Here is a 27,475-nt window from a genome sequence, read left to right on the forward strand (position 1 = left end):
GTCCATTTGTTTGTGGATGATAGGGTGTAGTGAATTTATAAGTTACACCACACTCCTTCCACATGGCCTTTAAGTATGCAGACATGAAATTGCTTCCTCTGTCTGATACTACTTCCTTTGGGAAGCCCACCCTAGAAAATATTCCCAGGAGGGCCTTTGCCACTGCAGGTGCTGTAGTGGTCCTTAAAGGAATTGCTTCAGGGTATCTTGTGGCATGGTCCACTACCACCAAGATAAACCTATTGCCTGAAGCAGTAGGAGGGTCAAGGGGGCTAACTATGTCAACCCCTACCCTCTCAAAGGGAACCCCAACCACAGGCAGTGGAATAAGGGGTGCCTTTGGGGTGCCACCTGTCTTGCCACTGGCTTGACAGGTTTCACAGGACTTACAAAACTCTTTTGTGTCCTCAGACATCCTAGGCCAATGAAACAAGGGAACAAGCCTGTCCCAAGTTTTCATTTGACCCAGATGCCCAGCTAGGGGAATGTCGTGGGCAAGAGTTAGGAGGAACTTTCTGTACTCCTGAGGAATCACTAATCTCCTGGCAGCTTCAGGTTTAGGATCCCTATGCTCAGTGTAAAAGAGGTTGTCCTCCCAGTAAACTCTGTGAGAGTCACTGACATCCCCATTAGCCTGTTTGACAGCTTGCTGTCTTAGACCCTCTAATGTGGGACAGGTTTGCTGTGCCACACTCAGCTCCTCCCTGGCAGGCCCCCCTTCACCCAAAAGCTCAGCAGTGTCTGCTTCAAGCTCCTCTGGTGTAGGTTCTGCACAGGGAGGGAATTCTTCTTCCTCAGAAGTTGAATCCACTGTAGAGGGAGGGATAGTAGGAAGTGGTTTGCTTCTACTAGCCCTAGCTTTAGGGAGCACTTGGTCCATTGTTCCAGGATCCAAGCTTCCCTGTCCTTTTTGCTTTTTGGCCTGAGCCCTTGTCAAAGCAAAAATATGCCCTGGGATGCCCAGCATTGCTGCATGGGCCTCAAACTCTACATCAGACCAAACTGATGTCTCCAAATCATTTCCTAGTAGACAGTCTACAGGTAAATCTGTGGCTACCACAACTTTCTTTGGACCAGTAACCCCCCCCCCCAGTTGAGATTTACAACAGCCATGGGGTGGCTAAGTGTGTTGTTGTGAGCATCGGTTACTTGGTACTGGTGACCAAGTAGGTGTTGTTCAGGGTGGACCAGTTTCTCTATGACCATAGTCACACTGGCTCCAGTGTCCCTGTAGGCCTGAACCTCAACACCATTTATTAGGGGTAGCTGCTTGTACTTATCCATATTAAGGGGACAAGCAACTAAGGTGGCTAAATCAATAGCCTCCTCAGAGACTAACACAGCCTCTGTGGCCTCCCTAACAAGGCCAACCCCAACTAAGTTACCAATAGTGAGCCCAGATACTCCCTTGGATTGGCTATTAGTAGGTTTGCTCCCACCACCACTGCTATTAGTAGGGACACTAGGTGTAGCAGTAGGGGTTGTAGTGGTAGGAGGCTTGGTGCTTTTCTTTGGACAACTGGGATCTGTTGTCCAATGGCCTTTTACTTTACATAAATAGCACCATGGTTTCTTTTCTTTGTTTTGATTAAAGGAGGATTTGGACCCACCACCCCCACAAGAGTGTTTTTGTGGGCCTGATGAAGACTCATTTTTAGATTTGTCCCCACCCTTGTCAGAAGACTTACCATCCTTCTTTTTGTTGCCATCTTTGTCACCCCCTGTATGAACTTTTCTGTTCACCCTTGTTCTGACCCATTTGTCTGCCTTCTTTCCCAATTCTTGGGGAGAGGTCAGATCAGAGTCCACCAAGTACTGGTGCAACAAATCAGACACACAATTATTAAGAATATGCTCTCTCAGGATCAAGTTATACAGGCTGTCATAATCAGTAACTTTACTGCCATGTAACCACCCCTCCAAGGCCTTCATTGAATGGTCAATGAAATCAACCCAGTCTTGTGAAGACTCCTTTTTGGTCTCTCTGAACTTTATCCTGTATTGTTCAGTGGTTAAGCCATAACCATCCAGGAGTGCATTCTTAAGAACTGTAAAATTATTGGCATCACTTTCTTTCACAGTAAGGAGCCTATCCCTACCTTTTCCACCAAATGATAGCCATAGGATAGCAGCCCACTGCCTTTGAGGGACATCCTGTACAACACAGGCCCTCTCAAGTGCAGCAAACCACTTGTTAATGTCATCCCCCTCCTTATAAGGGGGAACTATCTTATGCAGATTCCTGGAATCATGCTCTTTTGCAGGATGACTATGGGGAATACTGCTGCTGCCACCATGGGTTTCTAAACCCAGTTTCTGTCTCTCCTTCTCTACTTCTAAAGTCTGTCTATCCAAATCCAGCTGTTGCTTCTTGAGCTTCAGTCTGGTTTGTTCCACTCTCAATCTATTGAGCTCCCTTTCTAACAATCTGTCATCAGGGTGGGTGGGAGGGACATGCCTTGAAACAGAAGTATGGTGAGAATGGACAGAAGGAGACCTGTCCCTTACAGAGGGCACCCTAACAGCTTGGCTAACAGAAACATCAGTACCACTGTGATGTGAATAAATGCTTTTGCTATGATGTGAGACAACACTATTTGTATGGTGTGGCTCTTCATCATTACCAACTATGCTAGACTGTCTAGTAATGGGCAGGCTACGAAGTTTCTTTCCTGAATCTTTTCCTGGGGGAGTCCCTGGATCAGATTGGGAACCATTAGCTACTTTTTCAACAGATGGGGCACTTCTAGCCTTATCCTGTTCTCTAAGCATGTTAAGTAACAATTCCAAGGAAGGATTCTTCCCTACACTCAAACCTCTCTCTATGCAGAGACTCCTTGCTCCTTTCCAGCTAAGGTGATCATATACAAGTTTGGACAGATCAACATTTTGGCCTGTGCCAGACATTTTTAGAGATAGTTAAAGTGATAGAAAAAGAGAAAAAAGTTTGTCAGAGCTTTTAGAAAGTCATAGAAAAAAAACTTTTTAAACTTTTTAGAACTTTTTAGAAAGTTAGAAGTACTTTTCAGCACTTTAGAAAAGAGTGAAAAGAGGAAATGCAAAACTTTTTGGCTATGTGTATATACACTGAACTTGTTTTGTATATTTTTCTCTTATGAAAAGTACAATGACAAGAGTGGTAAGTAGTCTCAAAGCACTTATCCCACCGCTGCACAACCAATGTAGGAGGCTGGACTGGCTTGTAGAGAGTACCAAGGGGTACTTGCACCTTGCACCAGGCCCAGTTATCCCTTATTAGTGTATAGGGTGTCTAGCAACTTAGGCTGATAGATAATGGTAGCTTAGCAGAGCAGCTTAGGCTGAACTAGGAGACGTGTGAAGCTACTACAGTACCACTTAGTGTCATATGCACAATATCATAAGAAAACACAATACACAGTTATACTAAAAATAAAGGTACTTTATTTTTATGACAATATGCCAAAGTATCTTAGAGTGTACCCTCAGTGAGAGGATAGGAAATATACACAAGATATATATACACAATAGCAAAAATATGCAGTATAGTCTTAGAAAACAGTGCAAACAATGTATAGTTACAATAGGATGCAATGGGGACACATAGGGATAGGGGCAACACAAACCATATACTCCAAAAGTGGAATGCGAACCACGAATGGACCCCAAACCTATGTGACCTTGTAGAGGGTCGCTGGGACTATTAGAAAATAGTGAGAGTTAGAAAAATAACCCTCCCCAAGACCCTGAAAAGTGAGTGCAAAGTGCACTAAAGTTCCCCTAAGGATAAAGAAGTCGTGTTAGAGGAATAATGCAGGAAAGACACAAACCAACAATGCAACAACGATGGATTTCCAATCTAGGGTACCTGTGGAACAAGGGGACCAAGTCCAAAAGTCACAAGCAAGTCGGAGATGGGCAGATGCCCAGGAAATGCCAGCTGCGGGTGCAAAGAAGCTTCTACTGGACAGAAGAAGCTGAGGTTTCTGCAGGAACGAAAAGGGCTAGAGACTTCCCCTTTGGTGGACGGATCTCTCTCGCCTTGGAGAGTTGTACAAAAGTGTTTTCCCGCCGAAAGAACACCAACAAGTCTTGCTAGCTGCAAATCGTGCGGTTAGCGTTTTTGGATGCTGTTGTGGCCCAGGAAGGACCAGGAGGTCGCAAATTGGACCAGGAGGTAGAGGGGACGTCGTGCAAGACAAGGAGCCCACTTAGCAGCAGGTAGCACCCGGAGAAGTGCCAGAAACAGGCACAACGAGGATGCGTGAAATGGTGCTCACCCAAAGTCGCACAAAGAAGTCCCACGTCGCCGGAGAACAACTTAGGAGGTCGTGCAATGCAGGTTAGAGTGCCGTGGACCCAGGCTGGACTGTGCACAAAGGATTTCCACCGGAAGTGCACGGAGGCCGGAGTAGCTGCAAAAGTCGCGGTTCCCAGCAATGCAGTCTAGCGAGGTGAGGCAAGGACTTACCTCCACCAAACTTGGACTGAAGAGTCACTGGACTGTGGGGGCCACTTGGACAGAGTTGCTGGATTCGAGGGACCTCGCTCGTTGTGCTGAGAGGAGACCCAAGGGACCGGTAATGCAGCTTTTTGGTGCCTGCGGTTGCAGGGGGAAGATTCCGTCGACCCACGGGAGATTTCTTCGGAGCTTCTAGTGCAGAGAGGAGGCAGACTACCCCCACAGCATGCACCACCAGGAAAACAGTCGAGAAGGCGGCAGGATCAGCGTTACAGAGTTGCAGTAGTCGTCTTAGCTACTATGTTGCAGTTTTGCAGGCTTCCAGCGCGGTCAGCAGTCGATTCCTTGGTAGAAGGTGAAGAGAAAGATGCAGAGGAACTCGGATGAGCTCTTGCATTCGTTATCTAAAGTTTCCTCAGAGACAGAGACCCTAAATAGCCAGAAAAGAGGGTTTGGCTACCTAGGAGAGAGGATAGGCTACTAACACCTGAAGGAGCCTATCAGAAGGAGTCTCTGACGTCACCTGGTGGCACTGGCCACTCAGAGCAGTCCAGTGTGCCAGCAGCACCTCTGTTTCCAAGATGGCAGAGGTCTGGAGCACACTGGAGGAGCTCTGGACACCTCCCAGGGGAGGTGCAGGTCAGGGGAGTGGTCACTCCCCTTTCCTTTGTCCAGTTTCGCGCCAGAGCAGGGCTAAGGGGTCCCCTGAACCGGTGTAGACTGGCTTATGCAGAATTGGGCACATCTGTGCCCAAGAAAGCATTTCCAGAGGCTGGGGGAGGCTACTCCTCCCCTGCCTTCACACCATTTTCCAAAGGGAGAGGGCGTAACACCCTCTCTCAGAGGAAGTCCTTTGTTCTGCCATCCTGGGCCAGGCCTGGCTGGACCCCAGGAGGGCAGCTGCCTGTCTGAGGGGTTGGCAGCAGCTGCAGTGAAACCCCAGGAAGGGCAGTTTGGCAGTACCAGGGTCTGTGCTACAGACCACTGGGATCATGGGATTGTGCCAACTATGCCAGGATGGCATAGAGGGGGCAATTCCATGATCATAGACATGTTACATGGCCATATTCGGAGTTACCATGGTGAAGCTACATATAGGTAGTGACCTATATGTAGTGCACGCGTGTAATGGTGTCCCCGCACGCACAAAGTCTGGGGAATTGGCCCTGAACAATGTGGGGGCACCTTGGCTAGTGCCAGGGTGCCCTCACACTAAGTAACTTTGCACCTAACCTTTACCAGGTAAAGGTTAGACATATAGGTGACTTATAAGTTACTTAAGTGCAGTGTAAAATGGCTGTGAAATAACGTGGACGTTATTTCACTCAGGCTGCAGTGGCAGGCCTGTGTAAGAATTGTCAGAGCTCCCTATGGGTGGCAAAAGAAATGCTGCAGCCCATAGGGATCTCCTGGAACCCCAATACCCTGGGTACCTCAGTATCATATACTAGGGAATTATAAGGGTGTTCCAGTAAGCCAATGTAAATTGGTAAAATTGGTCACTAGCCTGTTAGTGACAATTTGGAAAGAAATGAGAGAGCATAACCACTGAGGTTCTGATTAGCAGAGCCTCAGTGAGACAGTTAGTCACTACACAGGTAACACATTCAGGCACACTTATGAGCACTGGGGCCCTGGGTTACCAGGGTCCCAGTGACACATACAACTAAAACAACATATATACAGTGAAAAATGGGGGTAACATGCCAGGCAAGATGGTACTTTCCTACACAACCCCCCCCCCAAACGAAGGACAATAAGACTAGCCATGACCTGATGAGTCTTCATTGTCTAAGTGGAAATATCTGGAGAGTCCATCTGCATTGGAGTGGCTACTCCCAGGTCTATGTTCCACTGTATAGTCCATTCCCTGTAGGGATATGGACCACCTCAACAGTTTAGGATTTTCACCTTTCATTTGTTTTAGCCAAAGTAGAGGTTTGTGGTCTGTCTGAACAATGAAGTGAGTGCCAAACAGGTATGGCCTCAACTTCTTCAGAGCCCAGACCACAGCAAAGGCCTCCCTTTCTATGGCAGACCAACGCTTTTCTCTAGGGGTCAACCTCCTACTAATAAAAGCAACAGGTTGATCCTGGCCCTCAGAATTAAGTTGTGATAGGACTGCCCCTACTCCTAATTCAGATGCATCAGTTTGGACATAGAGTTTTTTAGAGTAACAAGGGCTTTTCAGGACAGGTGCAGAGCACATGGCCTGCTTCAGCTCCTCAAAAGCTTTCTGACAGTTTGCTGTCCATAATACCTTTTTAGGCATTTTCTTGGATGTGAGGTCATTAAGAGGGGCTGCAATGGAGCCATAGTTCTTAATGAACCTCCTGTAATACCCAGTGAGGCCTAGGAAGGCTCTCACCTGAGTCTGAGTGGTAGGGGGAACCCAATCAATAATTGTTTGGATTTTCCCCTGAAGTGGTGCAATCTGTTCCCCACCAACAAGGTGTCCCAGATAAACCACCTTACCCTGCCCTATCTGGCACTTTGAAGCCTTGATAGTGAGGCCTGCCTTTTGCAGGGCCTCCAAAACTTTCCATAGGTGGACCAGGTGATCATCCCAGCTGGAGCTAAAGACAGCTATATCGTCCAAATATGCTGCACTGAAAGCTTCCAGTCCTTGCAGGACTGTGTTCACCAACCTCTGAAAAGTGGCAAGTGCATTTTTCAATCCAAAAGGCATTACAGTAAACTGGTAATGGCCTCCAATGGTTGAAAATGCAGTTTTAGGTTTAGCATCTTCTGACAATTTGATCTGCCAATACCCTGCAGTCAAATCAAAAGTGCTTAGATACTTGGCAGATGCCAGTGTATCTATGAGCTCATCTGCCCTGGGTATAGGGTGAGCATCAGTTTTGGTTACCAGGTTGAGACCTCTATAGTCTACACAAAACCGCATTTCCTTCTTTCCATCTTTGGAATGGGGTTTTGGTACAAGTACCACAGGAGAAGCCCATGGACTTTCAGAGTGCTCAACCACTCCTAGTTCTAACATTTTCTGCACCTCTTGCTTTATGCAGTCCCTGACATGGTCAGGCTGCCTATAGATCTTACTTTTGACAGGTAAACTGTCTCCAGTATCTATAGTGTGCTCACACCAAGAAGTGGTACCTGGCACAGTAGAGAAGAGTTCAGAGAATTGATCTAGGAGATTTATGCAATGGTCTTTCTGCTCAGCAGTAAGACAATCAGCCAAAACTACACCTTCCACAAGAGCATCTTGTTCTGTGGAAGAGAAGAGATCAGGTAGAGGATCACTGTCTTCTTCCTGTCCCTCATCAGTTGCCATGAGCAGGGTGAGATCAGCCCTGTCATAGTAGGGTTTCAGGCGGTTTACATGGAGTACCCTAAGGGGATTCCTTGCAGTGCCTAAGTCAACTAAATAGGTGACTTCACCCTTTTTCTCAACAATTGTGTGGGGACCACTCCATTTATCTTGGAGTGCTCTTGGGGCCACAGGCTCCAAGACCCACACTTTCTGCCCTGGTTGGTACTGAACCAAAACAGCCTTCTGATAATGCCATTGCTTCTGGAGCTCTTGGCTGGCCTGAAGGTTTTTGCTGGCCTTTTTCATGTACTCAGCCATCCTTGATCTGAGGCCAAGTACATAATCCACAATATCCTGCTTAGGAGCTTTTAAAGGTTGTTCCCAACCCTCCTTTACAAGTGTGAGTGGACCCCTAACAGGGTGTCCAAAAAGAAGTTCAAAGGGGCTGAAGCCCACTCCTTTCTGGGGTACCTCCCTGTAGGCAAAAAGGAGGCATGGTAGAAGGATATCCCATCTCCTGCGGAGTTTTTCAGGGAGACCCATAATCATGCCTTTGAGAGTTTTGTTAAATCTCTCCACCAGTCCATTTGTTTGTGGATGATAGGGTGTAGTGAATTTATAAGTTACACCACACTCCTTCCACATGGCCTTTAAGTATGCAGACATGAAATTGCTTCCTCTGTCTGATACTACTTCCTTTGGGAAGCCCACCCTAGAAAATATTCCCAGGAGGGCCTTTGCCACTGCAGGTGCTGTAGTGGTCCTTAAAGGAATTGCTTCAGGGTATCTTGTGGCATGGTCCACTACCACCAAGATAAACCTATTGCCTGAAGCAGTAGGAGAGTCAAGGGGGCCAACTATGTCAACCCCTACCCTCTCAAAGGGAACCCCAACCACAGGCAGTGGAATAAGGGGTGCCTTTGGGGTGCCACCTGTCTTGCCACTGGCTTGACAGGTTTCACAGGACTTACAAAACTCTTTTGTGCCCTCAGACACCCTAGGCCAATGAAACAAGGGAACAAGCCTGTCCCAAGTTTTCATTTGACCCAGATGCCCAGCTAGGGGAATGTCGTGGGCAAGAGTTAGGAGGAACTTTCTGTACTCCTGAGGAATCACTAATCTCCTGGCAGCTCCAGGTTTAGGATCCCTATGCTCAGTGTAAAAGAGGTTGTCCTCCCAGTAAACTCTGTGAGAGTCACTGACATCCCCATTAGCCTGTTTGACAGCTTGCTGTCTTAGACCCTCTAATGTGGGACAGGTTTGCTGTGCCACACTCAGCTCCTCCCTGGCAGGCCCCCCTTCACCCAAAAGCTCAGCAGTGTCTGCTTCAAGCTCCTCTGGTGTAGGTTCTGCACAGGGAGGGAATTCTTCTTCCTCAGAAGTTGAATCCACTGTAGAGGGAGGGATAGTAGGAAGTGGTTTGCTTCTACTAGCCCTAGCTTTAGGGAGCACTTGGTCCATTGTTCCAGGATCCAAGCTTCCCTGTCCTTTTTGCTTTTTGGCCTGAGCCCTTGTCAAAGCAAAAATATGCCCTGGGATGCCCAGCATTGCTGCATGGGCCTCCAACTCCACATCTGACCAAACTGATGTCTCCAAATCATTTCCTAGTAGACAGTCTACAGGTAAATCTGTGGCTACCACAACTTTCTTTGAACCAGTAACCCCCCCCCCCAGTTGAGATTTACAACAGCCATGGGGTGGCTAAGTGTGTTGTTGTGAGCATCGGTTACTTGGTACTGGTGACCAAGTAGGTGTTGTTCAGGGTGGACCAGTTTCTCTATGACCATAGTCACACTGGCTCCAGTGTCCCTGTAGGCCTGAACCTCAACACCATTTATTAGGGGTAGCTGCTTGTACTTATCCATATTAAGGGGACAAGCAACTAAGGTGGCTAAATCAATAGCCCCCTCAGAGACTAACACAGCCTCTGTGGCCTCCCTAACAAGGCCAACCCCAACTAAGTTACCAATAGTGAGCCCAGATACTCCCTTGGATTGGCTATTAGTAGGTTTGCTCCCACCACCACTGCTATTAGTAGGGACACTAGGTGTAGCAGTAGGGGTTGTAGTGGTAGGAGGCTTGGTGTTTTTCTTTGGACAACTGGGATCTGTTGTCCAATGGCCTTTTACTTTACATAAATAGCACCATGGTTTCTTTTCTTTGTTTTGATTAAAGGAGGATTTGGACCCACCACCCCCACCAGAGTGTTTTTGTGAGCCTGATGAAGACTCATTTTTAGATTTGTCCCCACCCTTGTCAGAAGACTTACCATCCTTCTTTTTGTTGCCATCTTTGTCACCCCCTGTATGAACTTTTCTGTTCACCCTTGTTCTGACCCATTTGTCTGCCTTCTTTCCCAATTCTTGGGGAGAGGTCAGATCAGAGTCCACCAAGTACTGGTGCAACAAATCAGACACACAATTATTAAGAATATGCTCTCTCAGGATCAAGTTATACAGGCTGTCATAATCAGTAACTTTACTGCCATGTAACCACCCCTCCAAGGCCTTCACTGAATGGTCAATGAAATCAACCCAGTCTTGTGAAGACTCCTTTTTGGTCTCTCTGAACTTTATCCTGTATTGTTCAGTGGTTAAGCCATAACCATCCAGGAGTGCATTCTTAAGAACTGTAAAATTATTGGCATCACTTTCTTTCACAGTAAGGAGCCTATCCCTACCTTTTCCACTAAATGATAGCCATAGGATAGCAGCCCACTGCCTTTGAGGGGCATCCTGTACAACACAGGCCCTCTCAAGTGCAGCAAACCACTTGTTAATGTCATCCCCCTCCTTATAAGGGGGAACTATCTTATGCAGATTCCTGGAATCATGCTCTTTTGCAGGATGACTATGGGGAATACTGCTGCTGCCACCATGGGTTTCTAAACCCAGTTTCTGTCTCTCCTTCTCTACTTCTAAAGTCTGTCTATCCAAATCCAGCTGTTGCTTCTTGAGCTTCAGTCTGGTTTGTTCCACTCTCAATCTATTGAGCTTCCTTTCTAACAATCTGTCATCAGGGTGGGTGGGAGGGACATGCCTTGAAACAGAAGTATGGTGAGAATGGACAGAAGGAGACCTGTCCCTTACAGAGGGCACCCTAACAGCTTGGCTAACAGAAACATCAGTACCACTGTGATGTGAATAAATGCTTTTGCTATGATGTGAGACAACACTATTTGTATGGTGTGGCTCTTCATCATTACCAACTATGCTAGACTGTCTAGTAATGGGCAGGCTAGGAAGTTTCTTTCCTGAATCTTTTCCTGGGGGAGTCCCTGGATCAGATTGGGAACCATTAGCTACTTTTTCAACAGATGGGGCACTTCTAGCCTTATCCTGTTCTCTAAGCATGTTAAGTAACAATTCTAAGGAAGGATTCTTCCCTACACTCAAACCTCTCTCTATGCAGAGACTCCTTGCTCCTTTCCAGCTAAGGTGATCATATGCAAGTTTGGACAGATCAACATTTTGGCCTGTGCCAGACATTTTTAGAGATAGTTAAAGTGATAGAAAAAGAGAAAAAAGTTTGTCAGAGCTTTTAGAAAGACATAGAAAAAAAACTTTTAAAACTTTTTAGAACTTTTTAGAAAGTTAGAAGTACTTTTCAGCACTTTAGAAAAGAGTGAAAAGAGAAAATGCAAAACTTTTTGGCTATGTGTATATACACTGAACTTGTTTTGTATATTTTTCTCTTATGAAAAGTACAATGACAAGAGTGGTAAGTAGTCTCAAAGCACTTATCCCACCGCTGCATAACCAATGTAGGAGGCTGGACTGGCTTGTAGTGAGTACCAAGGGGTACTTGCACCTTGCACCAGGCCCAGTTATCCCTTATTAGTGTATAGGGTGTCTAGCAACTTAGGCTGATAGATAATGGTAGCTTAGCAGAGGAGTTTAGGCTGAACTAGGAGACGTGTGAAGCTACTACAGTACCACTTAGTGTCATATGCACAATATCATAAGAAAACACAATACACAGTTATACTAAAAATAAAGGTACTTTATTTTTATGACAATATGCCAAAGTATCTTAGAGTGTACCCTCAGTGAGAGGATAGGAAATATACACAAGTTATATATACACAATAGCAAAAATATGCAGTATAGTCTTAGAAAACAGTGCAAACAATGTATAGTTACAATAGGATGCAATGGGGACACATAGGGATAGGGGCAACACAAACCATATACTCCAAAAGTAGAATGCGAACCACGAATGGACCCCAAACCTATGTGACCTTGTAGAGGGTCGCTGGGACTATTAGAAAATAGTGAGAGTTAGAAAAATAACCCTCCCCAAGACCCTGAAAAGTGAGTGCAAAGTGCACTAAAGTTCCCCTAAGGATAAAGAAGTTGTGTTAGAGGAATAATGCACGAAAGACACAAACCAACAATGCAACAATGATGGATTTCCAATCTAGGGTACCTGTGGAACAAGGGGACCAAGTCCAAAAGTCACAAGCAAGTCGGAGATGGGCAGATGCCCAGGAAATGCCAGCTGCGGGTGCAAAGAAGCTTCTACTGGACAGAAGAAGCTGAGGTTTCTGCAGGAACGAAAAGGGCTAGAGACTTCCCCTTTGGTGGACGGATCTCCCTCGCCTTGGAGAGTTGTGCAAAAGTGTTTTCCCGCCGAAAGAACGCCAACAAGCCTTGCTAGGTGCAAATCGTGCGGTTAGCGTTTTTGGATGCTGTTGTGGCCCAGGAGGGACCAGGAGGTCGCAAATTGGACCAGGAGGTAGAGGGGACGTCGTGCAAGACAAGGAGCCCTCTTAGCAGCAGGGAGCCCCCGGAGTAGTGCCAGAAACAGGCACTACGAGGATGTGTGAAATGGTGCTCACCCGAAGTCGCACAAAGAAGTCCCACGTCGCCGGAGAACAACTTAGGAGGTCGTGCAATGCAGGTTAGAGTGCCGTGGACCCAGGCTGGACTGTGCACAAAGGATTTCCGCCGGAAGTGCACGGAGGCCGGAGTAGCTGCAAAAGTCGCGGTTCCCAGCAATGCAGTCTAGCGAGGTGAGGCAAGGACTTACCTCCACCAAACTTGGACTGAAGAGTCACTGGACTGTGGGGGCCACTTGGACAGAGTTGCTGGATTCGAGGGACCTCGCTCGTCGTGCTGAGAGGAGACCCAAGGGACCGGTAATGCAGCTTTTTGGTGCCTGCGGTTGCAGGGGGAAGATTCCGTCGACCCACGGGAGATTTCTTCGGAGCTTCTAGTGCAGAGAGGAGGCAGACTACCCCCACAGCATGCACCACCAGGAAAACAGTCGAGAAGGCGGCAGGATCAGCGTTACAGAGTTGCAGTAGTCGTCTTAGCTACTATGTTGCAGTTTTGCAGGCTTCCAGCGCGGTCAGCAGTCGATTCCTTGGTAGAAGGTGAAGAGAGAGATGCAGAGGAACTCGGATGAGCTCTTGCATTCGTTATCTAAAGTTTCCTCAGAGACAGAGACCCTAAATAGCCAGAAAAGAGGGTTTGGCTAACTAGGAGAGAGGATAGGCTACTAATACCTGAAGGAGCCTATCAGAAGGAGTCTCTGACGTCACCTGGTGGCACTGGCCACTCAGAGCAGTCCAGTGTGCCAGCAGCACCTCTGTTTCCAAGATGGCAGAGGTCTGGAGCACACTGGAGGAGCTCTGGACACCTCCCAGGGGAGGTGCAGGTCAGGGGAGTGGTCACTCCCCTTTCCTTTGTCCAATTTCGCGCCAGAGCAGGGCTAAGGGGTCCCCTGAACCGGTGTAGACTGGCTTATGCAGAATTGGGCACATCTGTGCCCAAGAAAGCATTTCCAGAGGCTGGGGGAGGCTACTCCTCCCCTGCCTTCACACCATTTTCCAAAGGGAGAGGGTGTAACACCCTCTCTCAGAGGAAGTCCTTTGTTCTGCCATCCTGGGCCAGGCCTGGCTGGACCCCAGGAGGGCAGCTGCCTGTCTGAGGGGTTGGCAGCAGCAGCAGCTGCAGTGAAACCCCAGGAAGGGCAGTTTGGCAGTACCAGGGTCTGTGCTACAGACCACTGGGATCATGGGATTGTGCCAACTATGCCAGGATGGCATAGAGGGGGCAATTCCATGATCATAGACATGTTACATGGCCATATTCGGAGTTACCATTGTGAAGCTACATATAGGTAGTGACCTATATGTAGTGCACGCGTGTAATGGTGTCCCCGCACTCACAAAGTCCGGGGAATTGGCCCTGAACAATGTGGGGGCACCTTGGCTAGTGCCAGGGTGCCCTCACACTAAGTAACTTTGCACCTAACCTTTACCAGGTAAAGGTTAGACATATAGGTGACTTATAAGTTACTTAAGTGCAGTGTAAAATGGCTGTGAAATAACGTGGACGTTATTTCACTCAGGCTGCAGTGGCAGGCCTGTGTAAGAATTGTCAGAGCTCCCTATGGGTGGCAAAAGAAATGCTGCAGCCCTTAGGGATCTCCTGGAACCCCAATACCCTGGGTACCTCAGTACCATATACTAGGGAATTATAAGGGTGTTCCAGTAAGCCAATGTAAATTGGTAAAATTGGTCACTAGCCTGTTAGTGACAATTTGGAAAGAAATGAGAGAGCATAACCACTGAGGTTCTGATTAGCAGAGCCTCAGTGAGACAGTTAGTCACTACACAGGTAACACATTCAGGCACACTTATGAGCACTGGGGCCCTGGGTTACCAGGGTCCCAGTGACACATACAACTAAAACAACATATATACAGTGAAAAATGGGGGTAACATGCCAGGCAAAATGGTACTTTCCTACACAACCCCCCCCCCCCCCCCAAACGAATGACAATAAGACTAGCCATGACCTGATGAGTCTTCATTATCTAAGTGGAAATATCTGGAGAGTCCATCTGCATTGGAGTGGCTAATCCCAGGTCTATGTTCCACTGTATAGTCCATTCCCTGTAGGGATATGGACCACCTCAACAATTTAGGATTTTCACCTTTCATTTGTTTTAGCCAAAGTAGAGGTTTGTGGTCGTCTGAACAATGAAGTGAGTGCCAAACAGGTATGGCCTCAACTTCTTCAGAGCCCAGACCACAGCAAAGGCCTCCCTCTCTATGGCAGACCAACGCTTTTCTCTAGGGGTCAACCTCCTACTAATAAAAGCAACAGGTTGATCCTGGCCCTCAGAATTAAGTTGTGATAGGACTGCCCCTACTCCTAATTCAGATGCATCAGTTTGGACATAGAGTTTTTTAGAGTAACAAGGGCTTTTCAGGACAGGTGCAGAGCACATGGCCTGCTTCAGCTCCTCAAAAGCTTTCTGACAGTTTGCTGTCCATAATACCTTTTTAGGCATTTTCTTGGATGTGAGGTCATTAAGAGGGGCTGCAATGGAGCCATAGTTCTTAATGAACCTCCTGTAATACCCAGTGAGGCCTAGGAAGGCTCTCACCTGAGTCTGAGTGGTAGGGGGAACCCAATCAATAATTGTTTGGATTTTCCCCTGAAGTGGTGCAATCTGTTCCCCACCAACAAGGTGTCCCAGATAAACCACCTTACCCTGCCCTATCTGGCACTTTGAAGCCTTGATAGTGAGGCCTGCCTTTTGCAGGGCCTCCAAAACTTTCCATAGGTGGACCAGGTGATCATCCCTGCTGGAGCTAAAGACAGCTATATCGTCCAAATATGCTGCACTGAAAGCTTCCAGCCCTTGCAGGACTGTGTTCACCAACCTCTGAAAAGTGGCAGGTGCATTTTTCAATCCAAAAGGCATTACAGTAAACTGGTAATGGCCTCCAATGGTTGAAAATGCAGTTTTAGGTTTAGCATCTTCTGACAATTTGATCTGCCAATACCCTGCAGTCAAATCAAAAGTGCTTAGATACTTGGCAGATGCCAGTGTATCTATGAGCTCATCTGCCCTGGGTATAGGGTGAGCATCAGTTTTGGTTACCAGGTTGAGACCTCTATAGTCTACACAAAACCGCATTTCCTTCTTTCCATCTTTGGAATGGGGTTTTGGTACAAGTACCACAGGAGAAGCCCATGGACTTTCAGAGTGCTCAACCACTCCTAGTTCTAACATTTTCTGCACCTCTTGCTTTATGCAGTCCCTGACATGGTCAGGCTTCCTATAGATCTTACTTTTGACAGGTAAACTGTCTCCAGTATCTATAGTGTGCTCACACCAAGAAGTGGTACCTGGCACAGTAGAGAAGAGTTCAGAGAATTGATCTAGGAGATTTATGCAATGGTCTTTCTGCTCAGCAGTAAGACAATCAGCCAAAACTACACCTTCCACAAGAGCATCTTGTTCTGTGGAAGAGAAGAGATCAGGTAGAGGATCACTGTCTTCTTCCTATCCCTCATCAGTTGCCATGAGCAGGGTGAGATCAGCCCTGTCATAGTAGGGTTTCAGGCGGTTTACATGGAGTACCCTAAGGGGACTCCTTGCAGTGCCTAAGTCAACTAAATAGGTGACTTCACCCTTTTTCTCAACAATTGTGTGGGGACCACTCCATTTATCTTGGAGTGCTCTTGGGGCCACAGGCTCCAAGACCCACACTTTCTGCAGTGGTTGGTACTGAACCAAAACAGCCTTCTGATCATGCCATTGCTTCTGGAGCTCTTGGCTGGCCTGAAGGTTTTTGCTGGCCTTTTTCATGTTCTCAGCCATCCTTGATCTGAGGCCAAGTACATAATCCACAATATCCTGCTTAGGAGCTTTTAAAGGTTGTTCACAACCCTCCTTTACAAGTGTGAGTGGACCCCTAAAAGGGTGTCCAAAAAGAAGTTCAAAGGGGCTGAAGCCCACTCCTTTCTGGGGTACCTCCCTGTAGGCAAAAAGGAGGCATGGTAGAAGGATATCCCATCTCCTGCGGAGTTTTTCAGGGAGACCCATAATCATGCCTTTGAGAGTTTTGTTAAATCTCTCCACCAGTCCATTTGTTTGTGGATGATAGGGTGTAGTGAATTTATAAGTTACACCACACTCCTTCCACATGGCCTTTAAGTATGCAGACATGAAATTGCTTCCTCTGTCTGATACTACTTCCTTTGGGAAGCCCACCCTAGAAAATATTCCTAGGAGGGCCTTTGCCACTGCAGGTGCTGTAGTGGTCCTTAAAGGAATTGCTTCAGGGTATCTTGTGGCATGGTCCACTACCACCAAGATAAACCTATTGCCTGAAGCAGTAGGAGGGTCAAGGGGGCCAACTATGTCAACCCCTACCCTCTCAAAGGGAACCCCAACCACAGGCAGTGGAATAAGGGGTGCCTTTGGGGTGCCACCTGTCTTGCCACTGGCTTGACAGGTTTCACAGGACTTACAAAACTCTTTTGTGTCCTCAGACATCCTAGGCCAATAAAACAAGGGAACAAGCCTGTCCCAAGTTTTCATTTGACCCAGATGCCCAGCTAGGGGAATGTCGTGGGCAAGAGTTAGGAGGAACTTTCTGTACTCCTGAGGAATCACTAATCTCCTGGCAGCTCCAGGTTTAGGATCCCTATGCTCAGTGTAAAATAGGTTGTCCTCCCAGTAAACTCTGTGAGAGTCACTGACATCCCCATTAGCCTGTTTGACAGCTTGCTGTCTTAGACCCTCTATTGTGGGACAGGTTTGCTGTGCCACACTCAGCTCCTCCCTGGCAGGCCCCCCTTCACCCAAAAGCTCAGCAGTGTCTGCTTCAAGCTCCTCTGGTGTAGGTTCTGCACAGGGAGGGAATTCTTCTTCCTCAGAAGTTGAATCCACTGTAGAGGGAGGGATAGTAGGAAGTGGTTTGCTTCTACTAGCCCTAGCTTTAGGGAGCACTTGGTCCATTGTTCCAGGATCCAAGCTTCCCTGTCCTTTTTGCTTTTTGGCCTGAGCCCTTGTCAAAGCAAAAATATGCCCTGGGATGCCCAGCATTGCTGCATGGGCCTCCAACTCCACATCTGACCAAACTGATGTCTCCAAATCATTTCCTAGTAGACAGTCTACAGGTAAATCTGTGGCTACCACAACTTTCTTTGGACCAGTAACCCCCCCCCCAGTTGAGATTTACAACAGCCATGGGGTGGCTAAGTGTGTTGTTGTGAGCATCGGTTACTTGGTACTGGTGACCAAGTAGGTGTTGTTCAGGGTGGACCAGTTTCTCTATGACCATAGTCACACTGGCTCCAGTGTCCCTGTAGGCCTGAACCTCAACACCATTTATTAGGGGTAGCTGCTTGTACTTATCCATATTAAGGGGACAAGCAACTAAGGTGGCTAAATCAATAGCCCCCTCAGAGACTAACACAGCCTCTGTGGCCTCCCTAACAAGGCCAACCCCAACTAAGTTACCAATAGTGAGCCCAGATACTCCCTTGGATTGGCTATTAGTAGGTTTGCTCCCACCACCACTGCTATTAGTAGGGACACTAGGTGTAGCAGTAGGGGTTGTAGTGGTAGGAGGCTTGGTGCTTTTCTTTGGACAACTGGGATCTGTTGTCCAATGGCCTTTTACTTTACATAAATAGCACCATGGTTTCTTTTCTTTGTTTTGATTAAAGGAGGATTTGGACCCACCACCCCCACCAGAGTGTTTTTGTGGGCCTGATGAAGACTCATTTTTAGATTTGTCCCCACTCTTGTCAGAAGACTTACCATCCTTCTTTTTGTTGCCATCTTTGTCACCCCCTGTATGAACTTTTCTGTTCACCCTTGTTCTGACCCATTTGTCTGCCTTCTTTCCCAATTCTTGGGGAGAGGTCAGATCAGAGTCCACCAAGTACTGGTGCAACAAATCAGACACACAATTATTAAGAATATGCTCTCTCAGGATCAAGTTATACAGGCTGTCATAATCAGTAACTTTACTGCCATGTAACCACCCCTCCAAGGCCTTCACTGAATGGTCAATGAAATCAACCCAGTCTTGTGAAGACTCCTTTTTGGTCTCTCTGAACTTTATCCTGTATTGTTCAGTGGTTAAGCCATAACCATCCAGGAGTGCATTCTTAAGAACTGTAAAATTATTGGCATCACTTTCTTTCACAGTACGGAGCCTATCCCTACCTTTTCCACTAAATGATAGCCATAGGATAGCAGCCCACTGCCTTTGAGGGACATCCTGTACAACACAGGCCCTCTCAAGTGCAGCAAACCACTTGTTAATGTCATCCCCCTCCTTATAAGGGGGAACTATCTTATGCAGATTCCTGGAATCATGCTCTTTTGCAGGATGACTATGGGGAATACTGCTGCTGCCACCATGGGTTTCTAAACCCAGTTTCTGTCTCTCCTTCTCTACTTCTAAAGTCTGTCTATCCAAATCCAGCTGTTGCTTCTTGAGCTTCAGTCTGGTTTGTTCCACTCTCAATCTATTGAGCTCCCTTTCTAACAATCTGTCATCAGGGTGGGTGGGAGGGACATGCCTTGAAACAGAAGTATGGTGAGAATGGACAGAAGGAGACCTGTCCCTTACAGAGGGCACCCTAACAGCTTGGCTAACAGAAACATCAGTACCACTGTGATGTGAATAAATGCTTTTGCTATGATGTGAGACAACACTATTTGTATGGTGTGGCTCTTCATCATTACCAACTATGCTAGACTGTCTAGTAATGGGCAGGCTAGGAAGTTTCTTTCCTGAATCTTTTCCTGGGGGAGTCCCTGGATCAGATTGGGAACCATTAGCTACTTTTTCAACAGATGGGGCACTTCTAGCCTTATTCTGTTCTCTAAGCATGTTAAGTAACAATTCCAAGGAATGATTCTTCCCTACACTCAAACCTCTCTCTATGCAGAGACTCCTTGCTCCTTTCCAGCTAAGGTGATCATATGCAAGTTTGGACAGATCAACATTTTGGCCTGTGCCAGACATTTTTAGAGATAGTTAAAGTGATAGAAAAAGAGAAAAAAGTTTGTCAGAGCTTTTAGAAAGACATAGAAAAAAAACTTTTAAAACTTTTTAGAACTTTTTAGAAAGTTAGAAGTACTTTTCAGCACTTTAGAAAAGAGTGAAAAGAGGAAATGCAAAACTTTTTGGCTATGTGTATATACACTGAACTTGTTTTGTATATTTTTCTCTTATGAAAAGTACAATGACAAGAGTGGTAAGTAGTCTCAAAGCACTTATCCCACCGCTGCACAACCAATGTAGGAGGCTGGACTGGCTTGTAGTGAGTACCAAGGGGTACTTGCACCTTGCACCAGGCCCAGTTATCCCTTATTAGTGTATAGGGTGTCTAGCAACTTAGGCTGATAGATAATGGTAGCTTAGCAGAGCAGCTTAGGCTGAACTAGGAGACGTGTGAAGCTACTACAGTACCACTTAGTGTCATATGCACAATATCATAAGAAAACACAATACACAGTTATACTAAAAATAAAGGTACTTTATTTTTATGACAATATGCCAAAGTATCTTAGAGTGTACCCTCAGTGAGAGGATAGGAAATATACACAAGATATATATACACAATAGCAAAAATATGCAGTATAGTCTTAGAAAACAGTGCAAACAATGTATAGTTACAATAGGATGCAATGGGGACACATAGGGATAGGGGCAACACAAACCATATACTCCAAAAGTGGAATGCGAACCACGAATGGACCCCAAACCTATGTGACCTTGTAGAGGGTCGCTGGGACTATTAGAAAATAGTGAGAGTTAGAAAAATAACCCTCCCCAAGACCCTGAAAAGTGAGTGCAAAGTGCACTAAAGTTCCCCTAAGGATAAAGAAGTCGTGTTAGAGGAATAATGCAGGAAAGACACAAACCAACAATGCAACAACGATGGATTTCCAATCTAGGGTACCTGTGGAACAAGGGGACCAAGTCCAAAAGTCACAAGCAAGTCGGAGATGGGCAGATGCCCAGGAAATGCCAGCTGCGGGTGCAAAGAAGCTTCTACTGGACAGAAGAAGCTGAGGTTTCTGCAGGAACAAAAAGGGATAGAGACTTCCCCTTTGGTGGACGGATCTCTCTCGCCTTGGAGACTTGTGCAAAAGTGTTTTCCCGCCGAAAGAACGCCAACAAGCCTTGCTAGCTGCAAATCGTGCGGTTAGCGTTTTTGGATGCTGTTGTGGCCCAGGAGGGACCAGGAGTTCGCAAATTGGACCAGGAGGTAGAGGGGACGTCGTGCAAGACAAGGAGCCCACTTAGCAGCAGGTAGCACCCGGAGAAGTGCCAGAAACAGGCACTACGAGGATGCGTGAAATGGTGGTCACCCGAAGTCGCACAAAGAAGTCCCACGTCGCCGGAGAACAACTTAGGAGGTCGTGCAATGCAGGTTGGAGTGCCGTGGACCCAGGCTGGACTGTGCTCAAAGGATTTCTGCCGGAAGTGCACGGAGGCCGGAGTAGCTGCAAAAGTCACGGTTCCCAGCAATGCAGTCTAGCGAGGTGAGGCAAGGACTTACCTCCACCAAACTTGGACTGAAGAGTCACTGGACTGTGGGGGCCACTTGGACAGAGTTGCTGGATTCGAGGGACCTCGCTCGTTGTGCTGAGAGGAGACCCAAGGGACCGGTAATGCAGCTTTTTGGTGCCTGCGGTTGCAGGGGGAAGATTCCGTCGACCCACGGGAGATTTCTTCGGAGCTTCTAGTGCAGAGAGGAGGCAGACTACCCCCACAGCATGCACCACCAGGAAAACAGTCGAGAAGGCGGCAGGATCAGCGTTACAGAGTTGCAGTAGTCGTCTTAGCTACTATGTTGCAGTTTTGCAGGCTTCCAGCACGGTCAGCAGTCGATTCCTTGGTAGAAGGTGAAGAGAGAGATGCAGAGGAACTCGGATGAGCTCTTGCATTCGTTATCTAAAGTTTCCTCAGAGACAGAGACCCTAAATAGCCAGAAAAGAGGGTTTGGCTACCTAGGAGAGAGGATAGGCTACTAACACCTGAAGGAGCCTATCAGAAGGAGTCTCTGACGTCACCTGGTGGCACTGGCCACTCAGAGCAGTCCAGTGTGCCAGCAGCACCTCTGTTTCCAAGATGGCAGAGGTCTGGAGCACACTGGAGGAGCTCTGGACACCTCCCAGGGGAGGTGCAGGTCAGGGGAGTGGTCACTCCCCTTTCCTTTGTCCAGTTTCGCGCCAGAGCAGGGCTAAGGGGTCCCCTGAACCGGTGTAGACTGGCTTATGCAGAATTGGGCACATCTGTGCCCAAGAAAGCATTTCCAGAGGCTGTGGGAGGCTGCTCCTCCCCTGCCTTCACACCATTTTCCAAAGGGAGAGGGTGTAACACCCTCTCTCAGAGGAAGTCCTTTGTTCTGCCATCCTGGGCCAGGCCTGGCTGGACCCCAGGAGGGCAGCTGCCTGTCTGAGGGGTTGGCAGCAGCAGCAGCTGCAGTGAAACCCCAGGAAGGGCAGTTTGGCAGTACCAGGGTCTGTGCTACAGACCACTGGGATCATGGGATTGTGCCAACTATGCCAGGATGGCATAGAGGGGGCAATTCCATGATCATAGACATGTTACATGGCCATATTCGGAGTTACCATGGTGAAGCTACATATAGGTAGTGACCTATATGTAGTGCACGCGTGTAATGGTGTCCCCGCACTCACAAAGTCCGGGGAATTGGCCCTGAACAATGTGGGGGCACCTTGGCTAGTGCCAGGGTGCCCTCACACTAAGTAACTTTGCACCTAACCTTTACCAGGTAAAGGTTAGACATATAGGTGACTTATAAGTTACTTAAGTGCAGTGTAAAATGGCTGTGAAATAACGTGGACGTTATTTCACTCAGGCTGCAGTGGCAGGCCTGTGTAAGAATTGTCAGAGCTCCCTATGGGTGGCAAAAGAAATGCTGCAGCCCATAGGGATCTCCTGGAACCCCAATACCCTGGGTACCTCAGTACCATATACTAGGGAATTATAAGGGTGTTCCAGTAAGCCAATGTAAATTGGTAAAATTGGTCACTAGCCTGTTAGTGACAATTTGGAAAGAAATGAGAGAGCATAACCACTGAGGTTCTGATTAGCAGAGCCTCAGTGAGACAGTTAGTCACTACACAGGTAACACATTCAGGCACACTTATGAGCACTGGGGCCCTGGGTTACCAGGGCCCCAGTGACACATACAACTAAAACAACATATATACAGTGAAAAATGGGGGTAACATGCCAGGCAAGATGGTACTTTCCTACACCGCCATGGTGCACTGTATTTTAAATATGACCAATGCATGGTGGCGTTAGGGGTGGTGCTAAAGGACGCAAGAAAAGTGGAGCAGCACTGTGTGTAGTGCCACCTTTTTAAAAATATGCCCCATAGGGCAGTGCTTAATTTGTAAAAAAAAAAAAAAAAGTGCTGGTGCCCAAAGCGCTCCTCTTAAACTCACAGCTGCTGCAGTGAAATGTGTGAACACGGAATACAGCAGCAGCGTAATCCTGAAGCCATCTTGGGTCTCTTCAATCCATTTACAGGCACTCTCCGCCCCTTCAGCTCACTCTTGTGGATTTCTGCTTTTTCCCATTGTGACGCTTTTTCGTTTTTCTCTTCCTCCGTCTTTCCCAGATGTGTCTTTTTCTCGCAGTAAATGCTTGAGGCAGAAAAATAAGCGCTGGCCTTCAAAAATAAGTGCCGGTGCTCTGCACCGGAAACAAGCACAAATTAAGCACTGCCATAAGGGTATATGTAAAAGCCCCTAGTGCCACTCTAACAACACACATTAGTGTCATTTGTTTTACACTAAAGGGGCGTTAGAAGGCCAAAAATATTGTGCCATATATACAAAGAGGCTCAATGCAAGTGCACACATGGTGCCATTAGGGTAGCGCTAAGGGGTGCAGGAACTACCCAGAGTTCTCTGTTCTTTTTTGCATAATTTAAGTGTCACTCCAACCCTGAAAGAGATTTGTTTTGACATACTCGGTGCTCCCTTGTGTCTGGACAAAGCTAAACCTTTCTGATGAGCTCTAATGAGAGCGAAACACACGTCAGAGGTTGCTTTTATTCATTCTAGGTTGGCTTGGACGGTAGTTTACCAGTCCAAAGCTATAATACTGTGCCTGGACTGGTAAATGGCTTTTATCATTTTACAGCTCGGCAAGGTTGACACTGTGTCAAACCTATGCTTAAAGACTTTGTCACGATCTAGCTCAGTGCGGATAGCACTGTGCTGATCTTATGCTTAAAAACTTTGCTAGATAAACAGACATTTGAGGTGAGCAAATCTAGAGTGTCGCTGGAGTTGCAGGGTGCTCCTTACTAGAGCTGCTCTCCACCTAAACTTGGGAACTACCCAGAGTTCTCTATTCTTTTTTGCATAATTTATGCGTCACTCTAACCCTGAAAGGGATTTCTTTTGACTTATACTGGGTGCTCCCTTGTGTCTGTACAACGCTAAACCTCTCTGATGAGCTCTAATGAGAGCGAAACATGTGTCAGAGGTTGCTTTTACTCATTCCAGGTTTGGCTTGGATGGTATTTTACCAGTCCAAAGCTGTAATACTATGCCTGGAGTGGTAAATGGCTTTGGTCATTTTACAGCTCAGCAAGGTTGACACTGTGTCTAACCTATGCTTAAAGACTTTGCTGTACAAACTACAAAAGACTTTGTCACTATCTAACTCAGCATGGATAGCACTGTGCTGATCCTAAGCTTAAAAGCTTTGCTAGATAAACAGTTATTTGAGGTGAGCAAATCTAGAGTGTTGCTGGTGTTGCAGTGTGCTCCTTAGTAGAGCTGCTTTCCACCTAAACTTGGGAACCATCCAGAGTGCTCTATTCTTTTTTGCATACATATATATATTTATATATATATGTATTTGCCACCAGTTGTCTTGCAGTTATAGCTTGCGTCTTCAAAGCAATGCACATACTTCAACTGACGCGTTTGAACTGTAGCTTTTAGGCAGCAATAAAAAAGTCAAGTAAGTTTTGGGATTATGCTTCTGCTACAAAAGGATCATACTTTTGTCTAGTGGCAGTTTTGGTGCCATAAAGAAGCACAGAAGGTTTATATGCCTACTGCAAAGAGCAAATCTGTATTTTATGTAAATAGCTGAGTACATTAGTAAAGTCAGCCATTACCTGCGCTATAATACAATGAAATGTAGGTGCGGGGGCGGCTATGGAGAGATGTAGGGCACTTTTGCTGGGTGGTAGTGAGGGAATCTGAGGAGGAGGACATGGGAGTGGGAGCACCAATAATGATTTTTGGGCTGGGCGCTAGAGGTGCTAAAGACTGTGACGATTGGTATTGACAAAGTGTTTTGAGTGTCTTGAAAGAACCTGCTGATTGAAGGAAGAAAGGCAGGTAAGGTAATCTCTACTGTTGCACGTATCACACACAAGCAATTGTGTGACTGTCTACGTAGGCTAGTGTTTTAGAGCAACAGTTTAGCTAGTAGCAGAGATGGCACCTCGTTGGATGACTGCAGCTCACACCCTCACTCGGGTTATAGAGGACAGCTCTGACATAGGATCAGAGACTGAGACAGCAGATAGTGAGACAGCAACTGAGGGATAGGACAATGGCACAGACTCTGGGAGTTATTTTTTAGTCGGAGGAGTCCCATTCGATAACTCCTCTTCAGTAATTATGAGGGAGAGGATGAGAACAGTCCTGCTGTCCCTTCGCAAGCACAGTCTGTGCAATGGGACAATAGCGGGTTAGCCCAACCCAGAGAGCAGGTGAATGCGGCGGCAAGCATAGAGAGAAAGTGCTCTCTTGGGAGCTCCCCAATTTGGTTCAGCCCCAAATTCCACCGCCCAAATCGTATTGTGGACACATCAAAATTATATATCACAAAACAAACTGGTTTTGTTAGGCAGGCACCTGTCTTTTTGGTCCTGGCTTCAGCGGCTATATAGGGAAACATACTAAACCCAGACATTTCTGGAAACTAGACATCTGGGGAGTCCACAGAGGTATGACTTGTGTGGATTCCCCAAAGTTTTCTTACCCAGAATACCCTGCAAAGCTGAAATGTTGGATAAAAACTATTTTTTCTTGCATTTCTGTCACACAAACTACAGGAATATACTGGGATCCACAAAATTCGTACCACCCAGTGATTCCTCATCTGTCCTGATAAAAACACTACCCTACTTGAGTGCCTGTACCTAGTGCCTGCGTCAGAAATGGATCACCCCAGGGTCAACAGTTGCCTCATTTAAGGACCTATATTGACCGTTGTCTGATCTATTATTGTTGCGGGCATTAGGCCTACCCACACAAGTGAGGTACCATTTTTATCGGGCGACTTGGGGGAATGCTGGGAGGAAGGAAATTTGTGGATCCTCTCAGATTCCCAAACTTTCTATCACCGAAATGTGAGGAAAAGGTGATTTTTTTGTGCCAAATATTGAGGTTTGCAAAGGATTCCATTGGTAACAGAACCTGGTGAGAGCCCCACAAGTCACCACATCTTGGACTCCCCTAGGTCTCTAGTTTTGAAAAATGCACAGGTTTGGTAGGTTTCCCAAGGTGTCGGCTGAGCTAGAGGCCAAAATCCACAGCTAGACACTTTGCAAAAAACAGGCCTGTTTTCTTTGGGAAAATGTGATGTGTCCACATTGTGTTTTGGGGCATTTCCTGTCGCGGGCACTAGGCCTATCCACACAAGTGAGGTACCATTTTTATCGGGAGACTTGGGGACACGCTGGGTGGAAGGAAATTTGTCGCTCCTCTCAGATTCCAGAACTTTCTGTCACCGAAATGTGAGGAAAAAGTGTTTTTTTGGCCAAATTTTGAGGTTTGCAAAGGATTCTGGGTAACAGAACCTGGTGAGAGCCCCACAAGTCACCCCATCTTGGATTTCCCTATGGGTCTAGTTCTCAAAAATGTGCAGGTTTGCTAGGTTTCCCTAAGTGCCCGCTGAGCTAGAGGCCAAAATCCACAGCTAGGCACTTTGCAAAAAACAGCTCTGTTTTCTTTGGGAGAATGTGATGTGTCCACATTGTGTTTTGGGGCATTTCAGACAGCGGGCGCTAGACCTACCCACACAAGTGAGGTACCATTTTTATAGGGAGACTTGGGGAACACTGGGTGAAAGGAAATTTGTGCCTCCTCTCAGATTCGAGAACTTTCTGCCACCTAATTGTGAGGAAAAGGTGTTTTTCGGCCAAATTTTGAGGTTTGCAGAGGATTCTGGGTAATAGAACCTGGTGAGAGCTCCACAAGTCACCCCTTCTTGGATTCCCCTAGGTGTCTAATTTAAAAAATGCACAGGTTTGGTAGGTTCCCTTAGGTGCCGGCTGAGCTAGAGGCCAAAATCCACAGCTAGGCACTTTCCAAAAAACAGCTCTGTTTTCTTTGGGAAAATGTTATGTGTCCACGTTGTGTTTTGGGACATTTCCTGTCTCGGGTGCTAGGCCTACCCACACAAGTGAGGTACCATTTTTATCAGGAGACTTGGGGGAACATTGGGTGGAAGGAAATTTGTGGCTCCTCTCAGATTCCAGAACTTTCTGTCCCCAAAATGTGAGGAAAAAGTGTTTTTTTGACCACATTTTGAGGTTTGCAAAGGATTCTGGGTAACAGAACCTGTTGAGAGCCCCACAAGTCACCCCATCTTGGATTCCCCAAGGTGTCTAGTTTTAAAAAATGCACAGGTTTTGTAGGCTTCCCTAGGTGCCGGCTGTGCCAGAGGCCAAAATCCATAGCTAGGCACTTTGCAAAAAACAGCTCTGTTTTCTTTGGGAAAATGTGATGTGTCCACGTTGTGTTTTGGGGCATTTCCTGTTGCGGGCGCTAGGTCTACCCACACAAGTGAGGTACCATTTTTATTGGGAGACTTGGGGAAACATTGGGTGGAAGGAAATTTGTGGTTCCTCTCAGATTCCAGAACTTTCTGTTACCGAAATGTAAGGAAAAAGTGTTTTTTTTGGCCAAAT

The sequence above is a fragment of the Pleurodeles waltl genome, chromosome 2_1 (genome assembly GCF_031143425.1).
Source record: "Pleurodeles waltl isolate 20211129_DDA chromosome 2_1, aPleWal1.hap1.20221129, whole genome shotgun sequence".
NCBI classification, from domain to species: domain Eukaryota; kingdom Metazoa; phylum Chordata; class Amphibia; order Caudata; family Salamandridae; genus Pleurodeles; species Pleurodeles waltl.